Source organism: Numida meleagris, chromosome 2 (assembly GCF_002078875.1).
Source record: "Numida meleagris isolate 19003 breed g44 Domestic line chromosome 2, NumMel1.0, whole genome shotgun sequence".
Taxonomy (NCBI): domain Eukaryota; kingdom Metazoa; phylum Chordata; class Aves; order Galliformes; family Numididae; genus Numida; species Numida meleagris.
This window is the reverse complement of record NC_034410.1, coordinates 35,668,184-35,686,562: the sequence shown is the minus strand read 5'-3', so window position 1 is coordinate 35,686,562 and position 18,379 is coordinate 35,668,184. Positions and strand designations below refer to the sequence as shown.

The 18,379-nt window shown below is 37.5% G+C and overlaps 1 long non-coding RNA gene across 1 annotated transcript; it reads left to right on the top strand.

The window, feature by feature from the left end:
• LOC110395038 lies at window positions 1-18,087 on the top strand. The gene is made up of 3 exons (XR_002436117.1): window positions 1-126; window positions 738-795; window positions 17,399-18,087. It is a non-coding gene; the product is annotated as an uncharacterized LOC110395038 (long non-coding RNA).

The window sequence follows — 18,379 nt, the reverse complement described above, 5'->3', positions numbered from 1 at the left end:
AGGGTAGAGAGTGAAGTACTATCTAGCTATAGTAAATTATGTTTCTGCTTTTCCTTAGTCTGCTGATTTTTCCATTTTGTGGTGTAATAATACTGCAGTGAAAGAGTTCAGAAGGAATAAGAGGAGGTATGTTGCATTCTTAGCAGCCTTCTCAGTGTTGTTAATTTCTGTGGTATCTGTGTAGTTTGCTTTTGACTCAAACTCCAGTCCTAGGGTTAAGTGAATTACTTCTGACTTTTTTTTTCCTTTCAACAAAAGCTTTTCTAATTCTTATTATTTAAAATAAATATCTGGAATTCTGACTAGTATCTACTGTATAGATAAAGGATGGAGCTATTTTTTCCTAATTCCTAGAAATAATTATTGAGGTCTTCATAAAATGCACTATGAAGTTTCATTCAAATTAAGAAAATAATCCTTGAAACTGGGATATATATGTGAATTAACAGCCTGAAACATGAGTTTTGAGGATGCATATTTCTTTGTTTTTTCCTTTCCCACTGGACCCTAACAAGCTGTAATAGTAAAGATCAAAGCAGTTTTTATTGAGCCATATTTATGTTTGTTCTCTTCAGTAGTTTTTTTGTTTATTAATGTTTCTGAGACTCTTGTCTCAGTGTAAGTGACTGTGCAACCTTACACCCCCAGTGGCTGTATAAAATGCTACCATCTGGCTTTCATAACATTTTTTATCTTTCTTGTTTAATAATTCACATCTGTGATAATATCATTTTCAGAACCATGCGGAGAAGGACCTTCTGTGTCTGAAACTATTACTACATAGATGACAGTAGGGTAAGTGAATTTTCAATATGTGAGCTTTTTGCTTTTAATTACCTATGTTACCTCTGTAAATCATAGAATCATAGAATCATTAAGATTGGAAAAGTCCTCTTAAGATCATCTAGTCTAACAGTCCACCTAGCACCAATATTGTCCACTAAACTATGTCGCTGTGTACAACATCCACATGTTTTTTGAACACCTCCAGGGATGGTGGCTCCATCACCTCTCTGGGCAGCCTGTTCCAGTGCCTCACCACTCTTTCAAATAAGTTTTTCCTAATATCAGACCTGAATCCCCCCTGGCGCAACTTGAGACCATTCCCTCTTGCCCTATCTATATTCCTAGTGTGTGTATTTATAAGGTAATTTTCTGTGTAAAATGAAAGTGGTTTTAGGCTGTAGGAGTAACTTGTAAATTGACAGTGAAGTTCATGGAGTGTGGTTTAACTTCAAAGTTCCCCTGCGCTAGATAACCTCTCTAGCTTGGAAAAAGATGGAGACAAATAAAAACGATGAAGTTTTTAGCACTGTCCCTTATAATATGAGAAATAAATGCTGGTAACAATCTACAAGAGGTACGTGTTGGTTGGGCGATAACTGCCAAGTTACCAGTTGTATTTGCTTCAGCGCTGTCCAGCTCAAGATTTTGGTTGTGTTTGCAGTGATATCAACTATAAATGAACAATGAATGATCTTGAAGTAAATGACATAATAAAATTCTCAAACGGATGAGAGCTGGGTTAATATTTAAATCCTGCGAAAAAAAACAAAAATGTGAAAAGCATGGTACAAACAGTGTTTGTATGTTGGTGTAAAATCAGGCAATACTACCATTCTTGCTGGTATCCTGGATGCAGAATTCAGCTGTTCAGGACGGTGGTTGTTTGTGACTTTCAGTGCTATCCTCAGACATGGAGGCTCCATTACAACTTATTATTTGTGCCTCTGAGGTGGGTGTCTGGACCCTACATGTTTAGGAGTTTTGAGTATGGGTTATTCAGCTTAAGGAAAAAAAAATACACAAAAACTATGATTCTTAAACTGAACGGCCACATTGGATTTTTATGAACTTCTGAGAACTTTAAAATTAGGATAACATTGAGTCAGTTATGAATAAATGTATGTAGGACAGAAGGTGCTCAGATTAATTTATTTTTTTTTATAATAATGACGAGGAAACAGTAAACATGACTAAATGTGATTGCAGACCATTCTGTTGTTGAGGTAGGAGAGTTTCACTTGGAATGTTCTCCATTTTAAAAAAAAAAAATTGTTCCTATAACAGCAGATATTTACAGTGAATAAATGTTTTGGTGAATGTCACTAATGGTCTTGAGCATGAAATCCATGTGTACTATACATTTCATTTTCCCCTCTTTTGGTATAAAGGGATGAATAGAATTACTATTGACCTCTCTAGGTGAAAAAAATATAGAAGATGTGGTTTGTTTTTGCTTTTTTTTTTTTCTGTTGTTTTGTGCCTTCTTTCCCTTTCCCTGCATCCATTACAAAGATTTTCTTTTTAATTAAAGAAAAAGGGAGAGGGCATTGAATGAGTGGGCAAAATTAGTTCCCAGACACTTGACGTTAAGTGTTGTGCCATTTCTTATAACAAGCTTCCTAAAATGAAGCTATCTGCCTCGCCTTCTGATTGTTGTATTCTTCTCAGCAAAAAGAGAACAGAGATCATATCTTGTCATTTTGCTTTTATGAATTCTGTTCTTGATTTTTGGCTATTGTTAGATTTTTATTTGTTGCTTCAGAGGAAAATAATGTCATAATGCTGCAATGAATCTTGTGATTTGACAGTTCCTAATTTGAGTCCAATGAGACAAAAAGAGAAGAGGATGAGATGGCTTATTCCTCTTTCTTTGCATGTAGGACAAGCAGCCAGTGCTTCATGCAAACATACCTGCTCTAAAGGGAGGGCTGCTGCTCTTTGTCCATAAAGGAATAGTTCCTCTCTCCTCTCTACAGGTTCTACAGATGATAGTCATGCACAACTACTCTTATATCTAGGGACTGTGTCTTTGTAACCATATATGATACCTAATGGCTAGCTCCTATATTTTAAAAGAATTTCTTGCTTGAATGAAATTGAAAAACACTGTGGCTACTATTTTTTTCCAAGCACTTTAGTTTCCTCTTAAAAACAACCTGCAGCTTAATAAAGAACATAGCAAAAGTTATTGCTCTTTAAAATGGACAACGTTGTGCAGGTAGCAAAGTGTTGTTCACTGATGCAATATTTAAGCAAGGGTTGTCAGGTGTGCTATTTATTAGATATGTCTTGACTATTTCAGTGGTCACTGTTCATAGAGTAACTGAACTTTTGACATTCCTTGAGGTATTTATCCTATCTTTATAGCCTAGAGCCAAAGGTGCTGATATCTATCTTCTAAATCTTCCTAGAACTTCATTCTCCTCCAGTGACTTGTGCAAAGTCACATGAAGCAGCAGGTGATAACCCAGAGAGTTCATTCTGGAATCTTTTGAACTACAGCTCAGAGTCCAAGATGCTGAGCCATCCTCCTTTATTGCAGAAAGGAGAAGTACTGACAAGTTAAGTATTGAAACAGTCCTAAAAGTAAATGTCAGTGTTTTTACATTCATCTTCAGGAATGAAAATTTGCCTAACATTTCAAAGGTGGAAACAGTCCTGGGAATTTTAATAGTGTATTGCAGCAGTAATTAAAATTCTGCGGAAAAAAAACCTGAGAAATGTCATGTTCTATTTTGCATCATGCTTCTTATCAGAACATGACATGGCTAGAATAAAATTATTAACTCCATGTGGGGTTTTCAGAGTAATCAGTTGATTGATCAACTATATACTTCAAAGCACTGAAATCATCTCTCTTCTCAATTTTGTCTTTCATCTAAAGATTGGTGCAGTAAAATAATGAACTAATCTGATGCAAATGACGAGTCATTTTTGTGTTTTGAAGCTTTTAACAATGAAAAGAGCATCTACAACTCTATAACCTACTGACATTGAGAAAATGAAGAAAAAATGAATAATCTTAACTCGACTCTCCTGATGAGTTCAGAAATCAGTAGACTATTACTTAGATGAACACTTAAGCTACTAAATTATCGCTTTGATTCATTCACCGTGGAATATGATTTGAAGTCCAGAATATGTTAGTGAAAAGCTCTTTGGATCTTTGTTCATGGAGAAATAAGAGGAGAGGAAATAATTTGCTGCAGTACAAATGAAATTGAATAATATTCTGAGTATTTTGAATTTTTTCTAATCTCTGTTTTGCCCCGGACACTTGCAGTGTTTTCTCAAGGCAAATTTAAATGTTTTAGGTGAAAAATAAAAAATCTGCTCCAAAATATTGTTTACTTGTATGTTCCTCCAAGTGTTTTAAGAATTTTATAAAGAGCTATTTGCAACTGTAAACTTCCTCGATGAGCTTGCAATGTGTTGAAGGAAGCAAGGGAGTGGGTGCTCTGCTGGCTGTGGCTTGTCAATGATTTAGACCCACATTCTTTGTGGATTATGAGTGTGTTTTAAAAATCGCCCCCGACCCCCCCCTCAGTAGGTTTCTCATGCAGAAGATTTTGGGTATTGTTTTGTTTAGTGGACCTCAAGAGAAAAAAGGTTGTTAGGTTTCTGTGTACTACTTACTGCTCATCCAAGAGAATACAGGTGTTAGATAATGCAAAATACTGGAGTCAAACTGTGATGGTCTGTCTCTAGTTTATGTACATTTCCCTTGTTGTCTTTCACATAGTGTTATCTGTCACTGTAAATAAGATTTCTACAAGAAGAAAATGTTATGATCTTTTGCTGGGTCTTTCAGCAGCTTGTAACAAGTTTTGTACAAAAAGCAGTTAAACCAAAGTGTGTGCAAACTGTTCCGTTTGCCTAGTGATGCTCTTGCTTGAGTCAGAAGAATAGTGTTTAGCTTACACAGATCACCTGTGCAGGGAAAAGTTGAATATTGAGTTCTTTGTGTTTCTACTAGGTGTCATTTTGCACTCAATCTTTTAATTTTACTTGTGATTTTCTTTTAAATAATGATCTTGTAAGTCTGGAGAACTAGGAAATGAGAAGAAAAGCTAAGGTCTCTTCAGCAGTTAGACAAAATAGACATAATAACCTAGGTAACTGGGCTGGTAGCCTTGACACTGACACCAATCAGGCAAAATGATTGAGACTGGTATGGGATGCAGCCAGTAATATTAGCAAAGCTAATGCCTGTCAGCATGGTGCTATGGAAAGCAGGTTGCCTATTGTATTTTCTTTTGATTTAGATTGGAAGTGCTAAATGAGACAATCTTCACTTACATTTACTTATGACAGTGCTTGGATGCAGTGTGAATTTCCTTGAGATGAACTGCATGTAGATGGTAGTAGGCGATATATAAGAAACAGGTTCCAATGAGGTCAACTCATGATAATTTTAAACATAGATGTGCTCCGTTATGTGGATATTTTCTAAAGGAGTTCCCTGAATATTAACTTTTTTTTTTGAATGGGTGTTGTGGGTGAAAGCACATAATCATTGCTGGCTTAATGGGAAGAATGGGAATGACTGAAACTGGTACCACGTGCTTGAGAAATGGAGAATGCAGAGTACTTGAAGGTTATAAGGCTGCAGAATGCAATGTATTATCAATAATCATTGCTTAAAAATATTTGTGGAGATTAAATATATGTTCTATATTTACATAGGAGCATTTAGGTAAATATATCTAAAAATGTGTTCATAAAAGCCATCACTGACAATTATCTGACCGAATTTTCTTCGTATAAAGTGAATAACCTCAATGGTTTATTACTTTATGCATTGTAATTTGCCTTGTGCATGAGGGGAAGACACAGATTACCAGCATTACGTAGAGCATCTTTATTCATTAGACTGTAATTACTAGCTTAACTGCTCAAACAACTCAGGCTCATGCCGTTCACTTGTACGTACCTTGGTGGAGCCCCAGCAGACTGTCCAGCCTCAGTGGACCAGGACCAGAGCTGAGGGGTGTTTGTGCACTCTAGGCTTCTCCACAGTTTCTTGGAGTCCTGCTCCAGCAGGTAGTTTTACTTTCCAAAACCTTCAGCTACACCATGTTTCATCTTATTCTGAAAGTGATCTTTCTGAACAACTTGTATTGTGTTTAGAAAGACCAGAAAGCAAGCAACTCCACCCCAAGCTTCAGAGCCCTTAACTGATACTTTTTAGCAAAAAAGACTGATTTCCTGTGACTTTTGTCAAACAACAATATAAATTAATATATACTGACAGCAGATTGGAGACCTAGTCTGTGTAGACTGCTTTATGCTTAAAAGTGTAAAAGCTTTTAGAAACTTTGAACATAGATAATGTTTTTTTTCCACTTCAGATAATGGGCAAATATTAACTTTGTGGAGAAATAAATTCAGTTTTGCAGAGTTGCATGCTTACTGGAACTTTTGGTTTGTTTGAGGAAAAATTTCTTGATTAAATTGCCTGTATTTCATTCACTGTTTTTTGTCGGTGGTGGTTTTTTTCATTTTTAAGTTTTGTTCTAAATTTTTATTATCATCTTAAAATTAGTTTTTGAGTGGTTATTACTCATAGACTGACAAATAAGGATAATTTATCAAAACCTTTTTGGAAAATGTTAGTGCTATACTTGTAAGAAGCTTCTTCAAAATCTCTGGGAGATGACACCTTTGAATCTGTTTTGTCATTTCTGTGTGGAATGGGAAAAACCTCACTGAAGGTGCTGTCATGCCTTTTCATAACCTGTTAAACTCTTTAGCAGTTTCCGTTAATTTGTTCTAAATGTATTGTCAAACATATGGAACTAAAAATCTTGGTCAGAAACATACCCATGTGGGTTTTGTTTTGGTGACAAGTGACAAAGAGAATACAGTCAAACAAGAGCAGTAAAAAAGATCCTAGAAATATATTTGAGAATGCCTTTTGCATAAAACGCTCTCTGAAAGGGGCCTTAGAAGTAAGAACAATTGTAAATTGTTACTTTTTTCCTGAATATGGAGGAATTTTTGTTTGCTATGTATTTCTGTGAATTGCATCAAGGAAATGGCTGTACGTAAACATCTCCCTCTATAGAGTGTTGTTAGGGAGGTAGGAATTATTTTCTGAAAACAATACAAAAAGTACCTTGTGCATCTCTGAAATAGATCAATAAGGCTGAGCTCTTCTAAATATTGTGGGAAAAAATAGTGAACATAATGATTTTTAAATTGTACTTCACAAAAGCAAGAGTTACTTTTAAATGCACTACATATCCAGATTTATTCAGTGCATAATGTTGATAAATGTCTTTAACTGAGCATTGATATTCCAAGCTTTCACACAGATCAGTGAAGTTTATTTGAGATATGGAGACAGATGAGGCAACTGGGTTGCAAGAATCAGCTTAAAATACAGACAGCTTGCAAAAATGCGAACATCACAAGGCGTGTTATAACCTTGAAAACACTTGCTCTCTTATAATGTAAAGAGCAGGTGGCCAACTGAAAAAATTGAAAAGGCAATTTTATGGGAAACAAATGCATGATTGTTCCATATCTTTCTGATGCACCTGATGTGGAAAATGCTGGTAATGCTTGTAATTAATTCAGTCGCAGTGGATCTTTGCTTAGCTATTTATGGTTACTGATGTAATTAGAATTTCTCAAAACATTGTTACAAGCTATTTTACAGGGAAATAAATAGCTGATGCTAGTGATCAGAATGATGAGAAACCACCTGAATACCTGAAAAGGATTAAATATCTGGAGAAGATTTGTCTGTTCCTGGAAGCAGAGTATCTGTGTTCCTACTTGTACCTGCTGAGCTTGGCTTGACCCAGCTCTCTACCTGATTAGTACAAATGTATTTTGAGAGCTTCCAGCAGAGGTCAGAGGAATGCTGAGGCAAAATCTACACTTCTGAGGAGTACATCACTGAGAAACAAAATCAAAATAAACAAAGTACATCAGACTGTATAAAATACAGTGTTCTGTAGGGTTATGCCCACCTTGTCCTTACACTGGACTGGTGTGGCAAATGGACAGCTGCTTAGCGGTTGGGTCACCAGTTAGCATTTTGAGGAGCTCACAATATAAAGAACTGCTGCAGGGACCACAAATCGGGGTTGTAGAGAAGCCTTGGCAGGTACCCTCTAACTATCAAGTTCCCAAGGCCTCTTACTGCCATGGGGAAGACTGCTTCATTTGCTGTAGTGCTGCTGCGAAAATCGTCAAGAGCAGCGGTGGCATTGGTCACTGTCTCTTCCTCCCTCATCCTTTCTGACCTATGCTTGCAGTAAAAAAGATGGCTTATGTCATCTGATGCCAGACACCAGTGCCAACAACTGCTATGACAAAATGACAAGTGACAGTGTGTGGTTGGTGACAGTCACAACCGACGGATCAAATGGGAGTTTCTACTTGTGAGCAGCTGTTCTGCAAGGCAGGAGAGACAATTGGCAGGCACTATGTAGCAGATGACAGCTACAATAACACACAGCTTTCTAGAAAATGAATCCACGTTACATTTCAAAGAAAACAGAAATAAACAAGAAAAATCTGAATTACAGGCAAACATATCTCTTTCTCAAGTGTTGTAATAAAATGACAATATTTTACTCTTATGTTTGTCATAAAAAGTGCCCAAGGCAAATCTGAATGTGGAACTTTCATGGAAGCCAGTTAGCATTAGCATAAACGTTCTTGACTGCGACTGGGTATTAGGTATTTAGTTCAAAAAAATGAGTGTGATATTTCCATTTTCCGGTCACTAGGGACTTCATTGGACTTCCATGACTTTTCAAATATGATGGAGAATGGTTTGGCAGCTACAACAACCAGTTACCTCAGGACCTCAGGATGCATCTCACAATTTCCCACAGACTTATGTGTTTCAGGTTACTCAAGTGGTCTTGATCCCAGTCTTCACTGACAGTGGGAGAGACTTTGCTCCCTCAGCCCTTTCCTTGATGCTCAGGGGCTTGAGAGGTGTGTGGAAAGCGATTGCCACTGAAAACTGAGATGACAATATTTTAGTTATTAGTCAAAATGTATTAATCATTTTGTGAAAACGGTATAGTTGTATTTGAATTTAAACAAAATGAGGTGACCAAGGACAGCACTGATGTCAATGGGAATGCCTGCTGTGGCACTGAAGAATCCATGCATAGCTTTCCATGGGACTAACAAGTAGGAGTGAAGAAAGGGAGGAATCCATGCCTGCCTAGGAGAAACTCTGAAATGCTGTAGATTGAAACTGCTGCCAACAGGAAAGAACTGATTATTAAAGAAAATAAGCCTTGTCTTTTTATAGCTTATTCAGAAATTGTACAGAATGTGAAGCAAAACATCAAACATCCATAAAATACAAAATAGATAATTTCTGTGGGCTGACATTTATTTTTTTATTTCCTTTTGTTATAATGTTTTTAAACAGCCATTTGCTCAGTATTTCAGGTGACGTTATATGTGTGTTTTATGTATCCATAAAGTCAGAGAGAAAAAATTGAAATTTGGTATGTAGTTTGTATGTGTGTGTGACAAGTGATCTTCCGTTTGAACCAATAACGGGCATCTGGTTGTCAGGGTATACTACAGGCCATCTGATCAAGGAGAGCCTGTTGACGAGATCTTCTTGCTTCAGCTGCAAGAGGCATCACAGTGGCAGTCTCTCATCCTGGAGAGGATTTCAGCTACCCAGATATCTGCTGGGAAAACAACATGGTGAGCTGCAAACAGTCCAGAAGACTCCTGAAGTCAATTGGGAACAACTTTCTGGTTCAGATATTGGACAGACCCATCCAAGGTGAAGCATTGCTGAACCTGATGATCACCAACGTGGAAGAGATTGTAAAAGAGATTAAGATCAGAGGCAGCCTGGGCTGCAGCAACCATGCCCTGGTTGAGTTCATGACCTCGAGGAATGCTGGCCTGGGAATGAGTGGAGTTAGGACCCTGATATTCAGGAAAGTGAACTTCAGGCTGTTAAAGGGATTGTTAGATGGTATCCTCTGTGGAACTGTCCTTAGGGACACAGGAACAAAATGGAGCTGGCAGCACTTCAAGGATGCCTTCCTGAGAGCAGAAGAGCTCTCCATCTCCCAGAATAAGATATCAGACAGACGAGGTAGGAAACCAGCATGGCTGAGTAAGGATCTAATGGTCAGGCTGAGGGGATGTAAAGGAAAAGTATAAGCAGTGGAAGCAGGGATGGGTGGCCTTGGAAGGATGTCAGGATGTGCAGGGATGGTGTCAGGAAAGCCAAGGCACAGATGGAATTGAACTTGGTGAAGGATGTGAACAACAACAAGAAGAGATTCTTTAGATACGTAGATTGGGCAAAAAAGACAGGCAAAGGAGAGTGTATCTCGTCTGATAAATGAAAAGAGAGAGTTGGCCTCCTCAGACGTGGAGAAGGCTGAGGCACTTAAGTTCTTTGCCTCAGTCTTCATAGCCAGTCAGGCTTCTCCTGCCTGCTATGTCCTTTAACTTCTAAGCAGAGCTGGGGGAGTAAAATCCCTCCCAGTGTAAGAGCAGAGTAAGTCCAAGACTACCTCATGAGGCTGAATGTGTAAAAGCATATGGGGCCAGATGAAATGCATCTCAGGGTTCTGAAGGAACTGGCTGATGTGGTTGCCAAGCCACTCTCCATCATATCTGTAAAATGATGGCTGTCAGGCAAAGTTCCTGGTGACTGGAAAAAGGGAGACATCTCTCCCGTATTCAAGAAAGGGAGAAAGGAAAACCTGGGGAACTACAAGTTGGTGAGCCTTACATCTGTGCCTGGGAAGATTGTGGAGAGGATCCTCCTGGAAAAGATGTTAAGGCATATGAATGATCTGGAGGTGATCTGAGACAGCCATCGTAGCTTCACCAAGGCCAGATCATGCCTGACCAATCTGATGGCCTTTTGTGGTGGAGGTCCAGCATCGATGGACAAAGGAAGGGCAACTGATGTCATCTACTTGGATTGTGCAAGGCCTTTGACGTGGTCTCCCACCACATCCTTATCATTAAATTGGAGAGAGATGGATTTGAAGGATGAACTATTAGGTGGACCAATAATTGGTTGGATAATTGCGCTGCAATTACACAAACTCTTAGCTTGAACTGTGATGTTGCAATGGCTGAGAATGGTCTGATTGATTTTAGTAACTTATTGAAGTGGGACATGGATGAGTAGCTACAAAACTAGACACACAATAGACTTATTTTCCAAATATCTTTCTTCTAATTGGGAATGTGGATACCATTTCAGATGTGGCTTCCCATCTCATCTGAGGTCATGATTCCTGTGTCTAAACCTGAAAAAAATGGAGTCAGGCATTTAAATGATCATAACTCATTCATAGTTACTCTTATGACATTTATAACTAGAATTAACTTTTAACCTACTCTTTGCTCTCTATTCTTTAAAGGTGTTCTAGGGGGAAGGCTACTGGGTGTTAAGGTTCTCAGGCTTCTGGTCCTTCTCCTCATGAAGTTCTATAGACATCAAGAAACTTCTAGCAGAGCTTAGAAATTCTCCTGCTAAAAAATGCTGCTTCTCTCATGTCTTGCTGTGTATCAGGTCATTGAATCTGTACTGAGATCCAGACCTTTGAGAAAGTGAGTAGACTCCATTATAACATGCTAAAAGGCACATAGAGATCTGAGCGAGCAGTTTTCGTGACCTCCCCCACTAGATTGGTAAGGGCAGTTGCATACTGTGCTAGGATGCTTAGCTGTGGAGACCTATACTAATAATACAGCTCCAGTCAGAGTGATTATATTACCAGGATGTTCTTTTTCCAGATTCCTTGTACAGAAGACTTTTTGAAGGATATCTTGAAAAATGAGTCTCAGAAGAAATGACCAAAACAAAAGGGTACCCTTCTGAGGATCAGCTTGAAGCCTCAGGCTTATTCCCGAAATAGTCTCTACCATAAATGGTTCATTTTTGTTTCTTGAAAAAAAAAAAAGCTGGTTGTTGTTTCTTGGTCTTGCAAATGAGATTGTTATACTCAAGAAGTGGGTTATGTTAAATGGATAATTAGAGATTTCTCCCTGCTCTTTTAAGTTCACTCCTCTATGTGAATAGATGAGTCCGATGAGATATTCCAATAGAGGAAGCCACTGCAGAAACAAGACCTGAAAGCTGGTTAAACAGTGGCCCAGAGGCACTTATCTACAAGATAACTTCCACTGAAAATTTATTCCCTTCTACTTTTTACCTGTGCTTTGGTTTTGATTAGTGAATGCTACAATTTTTGAATGTTTTGGTAATTTGACAGTCATTACACTTTCCCAGTGGAAGAAAAATGATTTAAATATCTTGCTTACTTATTTAGTTACTGTAAGGTTTCTTCATGCTGGAATTTATGCTAAAATACAGTGACTAATTATAAGTGTGATATGATGAATGAACAGTTAAATTATAGCTTTTTTTTTTGTGATATAACTAATCGTACTTTAGTTTAGTTGTGTTGATTAAAGACCCATGTAACTTTCTTTTCTCTCTCAACTTTCTGTAAACTTTGCTTTTAGGATATTAAGCATAAAATTAAAAATATTAGTATTCAACCTAGCTTACATGAAGCCATGCTTCCCAACAAAATTACAGGACCCACAGGACAGAGTTTGAAAGGGATTCAACACAGCCTATCCTATCTTATTAATTAGGTTCAGGGTTCAGGGCATGAGCAGTAGTAATCAGCAAATGAATTACACATATGTGGTCTTTTTTTCCTGCCTTAACTCCTCTATTTTCCCACAGTTGTTCCTTCTGAAGTCACCTAAACCTCTCCCTTTTCCCACCTTCTGTTAATCCCATAAACATGCCATGACAATCCCCAAATGCTCATCCTTTGCATCCCATGATGTGTCCCACACATCTAGGCAGCAACATTGGTGATGCAGAGAGCTGCTTTTAAATGGCTTGTCTTGACCAGTTTCATACCTGGACTCTGGTGCTCATGGTTATCCAGATAAATATGCTCAAATGGATCAGGTCTGATGTGTCGGGGGTCTGTCTCCCTCTTAAAATTCCTTTGTAATTAAGGAACAGAGTCAAAAACCACAACTCTTCACGTTTCTCCAGAAGACTTGGGACTGTTCCTGCCCCCTTTCTGTGGCTATCTGAGTCCTGCCATGTCTTTTAAACTGCATTTTAATCTCTTTTCTGGCTCTGCAACATAAGCCTCAGGTGCCTCAGTAGAGAGCCAAGCTCTGAAAAGACTGTGTGTCCTAAGATCAGTATCCTGGGGAGCCTATTTGCAGTCAAAGGCTTTTCTGCAACAAAGGCTGCTGATCTTTACAAATGTGTGGTAGGATTTTTTTCCTCCTTTTGTAAATGACAGTTCCCTAGGATTAAAGGTGCTGCTTTTCTATGTGTTTCATAGGGAGCCAATTAATATTGATTTGTGTGATTTCTGTTTGTTCCCCCCTGCCCCAGCTCTTTTCTTACACTGGAGAATAAGATGGTAGATGAGTCATCCTTTCAGCTTTCCAATCCTTATTTTACCTGCTACTTTTGAAGCTCCTGATAAACTGTAGGGATTTGTTGATATTTCTAATAGGGAGACCGAGCACTGCTATGAAAAAGCAAGTACTACTGTCTCTCATATAGTAAGTTGCAATAACTCTAACTCCCAGAAACAGCATCAATAATCTAATTGGTACTAGATATCAATAACTTTTTTGGATATAACTGCTTAACAAGTACATCACGATGTGCTCATTATTTTCTATCATGTCTTGATTTAAACTGCATTATTAGCTGAACAAATTTATGAATATTTATTTTGGTCAAAATGGCAGTATTGCAAACTACATAGTTCCCAATGGAAAATATCCAAGCAATTTCATATTTCCATGAGAATAGCACAGCAATGTGAGTAGTAATGCTTTTATTAATAAAAGAACAAACAATCCCAACCCCGGTCCTGACCAAAAACACACTTTCTAACAGCATTCATTATAATTAATTGGAAATTTATCAAAATGAATGTTGTACTAGTTTGCTCTAAAGATAAGGGTTAAATTTATCTCTGAAGCAGTTCCAGTGAACTATAGAGCTAAGCCAAGAATGGACTTGGTGAGCTTATTTAAAAGTTACAGGCATGAGTTTAATCAAATGATTGGAGGGGGATATGACTCTTGCTTGTGATGATTTAAAAAATTCTTTAGGTTCCATTTCAGTGTCTTTTCTAAATATCAGCGTAAATAAATTTAGTATTTTCTGGGAGCCTTTGGTAGGCACAGAGAGGCCTTACAGAAGCAGTGAAGGAACTGCACGTTAACCTTGTAATGGCCATTCTATAGCTAAATGAATGGAGAGTAGAGTAGATAAAGTAGTCTCCAAGCGTGGATTCATAGAGAAGCCCCTGCATGCTTAACCTTTGAGACAAGTTATGGGACTGTTACAAAATATACTAGGCCAAAATTTGATTTCCATTCTCAGCCTCTATTCTAATCTTGAAAGATCCAGGAGCTTTTTGGTGGGTATAAGTAACTGAATGAATGTTTGGGACTGTCTAAACAACAAAAGAGAACCTATTCTTGTCAAGCAATATTGTTTCAAGGCAGGGTACTTTGCTGCAATGCAGGAAATTTTGCTTTCTTGCCTTAAAGCAGCTCTGTGGTGTCAGGAAAATCACTTTCCATGTGTTTCATTTATCTTTCTGGAAAATTATAGTGCTCTTTCTTATATTATCATAAGCTTCATGGGTTAAAGTCAAGATAAAGGCTGATATAATCTGTGGACTACCAACTTTCAGAACATCATGGAACAAGGGACATTTTGCATTGTTTATCTGTTGCTTTGGGCACAGATGTATAGGTTCAACAGCCTGCTAAATTTCTTGTCTTAGAAGAAGCAAATATTCTTATTAAAAATCAATATTGCTCATACTTGAGCAAAACAGTTTGACTGGTCTGGAACTTACAGATAATAGGATTTGTCTGCAGTTTCTTTTGAATATTTATAGACTGCTTCTTTTTCCTCTTTTCTTTCTTCTGTAATAGATCTGGGACTCTGCTTCCTTGACACTGGCATCTCCCAAAATCCAGTTCTTACTAAGGTATTAGCCTTTTATTTCTTCTCCAAAGCATCATACACACTTTCTGCAAGGTCCTCTTCCCTTGTGTCCATGCAACCCTCCAAAGACCCTGCTATGTAAGTGCCCCTAACATTGCTTGTTGATCTCCTGTGAGCATCTTTTTTTTCCTCCAGCCAAGCTTGCTACAGTCACATTACTGCCTTGTCCTACCTTACTATCTGGATCCTTCCTGAGCAGATATGAAGCTAATGAAACTCTTGCATGGAGCAACAAAAAGTGGCTACTTAAGTCTTTACAAACAAATCTGCAAGCTTTTATTAACTTCATGGAAAAACTATGTTCTTATAGAGGCAATTGAACTGGTACCTTTTGGGGGGGCTAAGAGTGAATAAAAATTCAATACTTAAGCAAGCAAAATCCTGTATGACATTGCTGATGAACTGCAGCATCAGAATACCAGAGTTCTCTATGATTACTGCTATCTTGTATTTGTGCTAGATGCTAAGTGGACTTGTGAAAAACCTACATTTTCAATACTAGAGTTTCTAGAAGAGAAGTGACTTGAATGATTTTCCCTACTTGTCGAAGAACAATAGCATTTTAAAATGAAGATATACTTAAGGCATTTTTTTTTCTTATTCAAAGATTCTAATTTTGTGTTTAGTCTATTGGCTTGAATCAAAGATCAAATTTGAAATAATTCAGTCTATATCTTTTTTTTAATTTATTTTGCTTGCAGGCTGGCTTAGATTGTGTCTTCCCTCACAAGCAAAGGTTTAGATTTAATTATTGTTCTGTATAAATTTTAAGAGGACAAAAGTAGGTTCATGTTGTTCAAAAATGATCCGTATGACTGAGGTATATCTCTATCAGAATAAAATGCCTCCTTGTCCTCAAATTCCAGTCTTTCAAATGAAAAGAGGCAATGTTTTCCTCCTTTTATTTTTATTTTCCTTATTCCTCATCAAGCAGTTTGAACATAATTAACAAATAGACTTTGGAGACAGGGTTTTTTCCATTTAATTCTCATTTATCCCATTCCTGAAAAAAAAATATGTACAAGCTTCCCTTTTAGAAATTATTTGAAGGAAATTTTACTGACAATTCTACTGTTCTTGCACAAATATTTTGCAGACAACACTTAACTTCAGATACTTTGTTTCTTTGCCAGGGGTTTCCAGCATACTTTCTCCAACTGAAGGAGTTTTTGATTTGCTTGGATATACTATATGGCCTTTGGAAGTTTGGCTGTATCTTTTTCTGATAGCTTTTTTTCTCAGCCACTAGGCCAGAGATGGAAGAGCATGCTGTCTGGACTTACCTCCTCCCCAAAGTTAGGCAGGGTATCAGTCAGTCCTCTAATTCCTCCCTTTCCACTTTTAATTTCTGAGTTCCACCTGCCCTTATGTCTATGTTGCTCTTTTTCTGTTGCTTTTCATGCTTTTCTCCCATTTGTGGTCACACTCAAAGTTTAGAAATTGTCCTCTCCGACTTCTCTGCTTGTTACTTGAATTTTCTCTCTCCTTATTCTTTCTTATCTCCTTTGGTACTTCTCATCCTTACTCATCTGCTATACCAAATAATTCTGCTGCCTCTAGTTCATTAGCACCTGTTCGATGAGCTGCTCATTTTGGAGCATTTAAGCCATAGGACACTAAGGAGAAAGGGACTTCCAAGGAGAAGTAATGTCCTCCCTGAGCCCTTGTTCTTCTTCTTCTCTTTGTGTCTGATTCTACACCTGAATCAGTGTATCTGACACAAATTCAGAATCTCTGTGTCAGAAATGATCAAAGCCATCATAATCCTTCTCTAATGATTAGACGTAACCAGCGTATATCAGTATTTACATGTTCACCTCTGATCTTTATATAGATGGCCAAATTTTTGACAGCTTTCTTCTCATTAAATGGATTCTGCAAGGTAGAGGTTGTCAGAATAAGTAGGACAGCAGCTTCTGGCACCATTTGTTAGTGAGTTCTGACTTGAATGCCATCATTAGAAGCACCGGCACAGATATTTGTGTTATCTTTGGCTATTGCTCATTCTGAACTCTGCACAGAAAATTTTCAGGGGAAAGGAAATGTATTCAGGAAAGAAAGCCTGTTATTGTAGTTCCTTAACAGTTTGTGCAGTTTTTCTGGTGGGGTCAATGTTTGCACTTATGTTGTTATTCTAGTTCTTGTGTGATCCCTGGATCAAATAAGCCTCAGTGTGGGCTGCTGAAGGAGAGTGCTTGATGGAGGTCATGGGTTTATGTGTGCCTCCTCTGAATGTAGAAAAAGGGATGAAGACTGATTCTCAGAGCTTGCCTTATTTCCTTAAAAAAATAACAGCTCATAAGGAGAAAATTTTGCAAAATTCAGTTTGTTTTCAGTCAAATTTTACAGCTTCCATTTAATGGAATAGATTCTGAGTGATGATTGTCCTCAGGATTGCACCATATTCAGAAACTGTGAGTGTATGTAATAGGTCCAGGAAATCTTCCTTCTTACCTAAACTCGAAAGTAAAATGATTGTGATATAAAATTAGTTCTGTGAGTTTTGAATAAAATACAAGAACCAGACTCAATGTTGATAGTGGTGCCCTGTACTCTCTCTTATAGGGAACACTGAAGGACACTCAAGACCAGGAGTGGATCAGCCAGATTCACACTTTTTGATGTCAGTAAGAGCAGAGGTTGAAATGCCAGTTATCTCATTTAAATGGAGGCTAAACCTCTAATTTCCACCTGGGTTTGCTAAATATTTGGCTTGAAGCAGAACTAGAAGGTCAACACAGAAATACCACGTGTTTCATGGCAAGAATATGTGCCTCTGTTTTCTACTTTAATTCAATGAATTTCCTTAACACTGAATGAAATGACGTAAGAAGCATCTCCACAACACTACATTTCCATTCAAACAAAATTATTCTGGAACTGAACTTGACAATTGTTTTTACAAATAACTCTGAATCAATAATCTCTGGGGTTTTTTTGGTGGATAAGTTGTTTGCCAAAATGATTGTGAATAAACGTGTTTAAGGACAATCTTAACAGTTCTAAGTACTAAAGGTTCTTCAGTTATGCATAATTTTTCATACTGCTGTTACTGCAAAATTGTTACTGATCAACAAGGTGATATTATAACTTCCGTGTTGCTATAACCTTTTTAAGGTTGTGTGTATTTTATGTTTTTAATCTAGTTGACATCTCTGTGGTTTTTTTTAACTGTCATAAAACATTTTGCAGCCAGAATCAGGCCCCTTTTATGATATTAATTTTGTATTGCAGAAGCATGTTACATTTCAATAAAGATCTAGTTCTTGTATTCACCGAAACATGATCCTACTATATAATTACACAGATTCAGGTATTAACCCTTCCTTATTACACATTACTTCAAAGAAATATTGTATAGCTGTACAAAACCACTTAAGCATAAGATAATAGCACTTTAAATGGCTAGAGGATTTCACCTTTCAAAGCACCTAAAGCAAGTTTAGTGTCATCTACTGTTTCCATGTTCTGTTGTCTCTCTTGGTTTAATCATGATTGAAAATCGTACTTTATAAAGCTCTTTATCTTTCTCAGTGTGCACAGATG